Consider the following 745-nt stretch of genomic DNA (forward strand, 5'->3'; position numbering starts at 1 on the left):
GCCGCAGCCGCACCACCGCTGGGGCAGTGGCGGCGGCCGGGGGCGCGGGGGGCCGCCAGCGCGGGGGGCCGCCAGGACCGGGATCCGGCCGCCCGCCTGCCCGCGCCCTGCCATCGCCGCCCTGGCAAACAGCCGGCGCCCGGGCTCCCGGGCCCCCGGGCTCGGGAGGCGGTCGGGAGGCTGGGCAGGCCCGGGGCAACCGTCGCCCCCGGGGCCCGGCCGCCGGTGCTGGCCCCGCAAGCATGCCCGGGACACGGGGTGCAGGCGGGTCGCCGCCGCCCGCGAGCCGGCGAGAGGGGCCAGGAGGCGCCGAGCTGCTCTCGCCCCTGCCCGCGGCCCACAACTGGCCGATGCGGCCTGGCGCTGCGGCAGGAAAAAAAAATAGCCCCTCCGGACGTGTCACCCCATCGGCCATCCCGATTAGTATAGTGGTGAGAATCCCCGCCTGTCACGCGGGAGGCCCGGGTTCAATTCCCGGATCGGGAGCATCCTTTTTTTGGCTCGCCGCCCGCGTGCGTCCTTTCCGCGGCCCCCTCCAAGCATCCCCCACCCCCAAGGGGGCGAGAGAGCACCGCCGGAACTTGGCTCCGCCTCTTCACGCGCCTCACGTCGCCTTGCTTCGCGTGGCCTCGTTGTCGCCCCGGCGCCGTCGAGGCCCACGCCCCTCGGCGCGGCCGAACATTGCGGGGATCCACCGCCCGCGGCGCGCCCCTCCCGGCGTGCGGGGGGGAGGGGGGGGGGCGTT

The 745-nt window shown here is 76.9% G+C and overlaps 1 non-coding gene across 1 annotated transcript; it reads left to right on the plus strand.

The window, feature by feature from the left end:
- The first annotated feature begins 414 nt into the window (after positions 1 to 414).
- On the plus strand, positions 415 to 486 carry H696_06353. The gene has a single exon. It is a non-coding gene; the product is annotated as a tRNA-Asp (tRNA).
- The last annotated feature ends 259 nt before the right edge of the window (positions 487 to 745 follow it).

The sequence above is a fragment of the Fonticula alba genome (genome assembly GCF_000388065.1).
Source record: "Fonticula alba strain ATCC 38817 unplaced genomic scaffold supercont2.142, whole genome shotgun sequence".
Taxonomy (NCBI): domain Eukaryota; order Rotosphaerida; family Fonticulaceae; genus Fonticula; species Fonticula alba.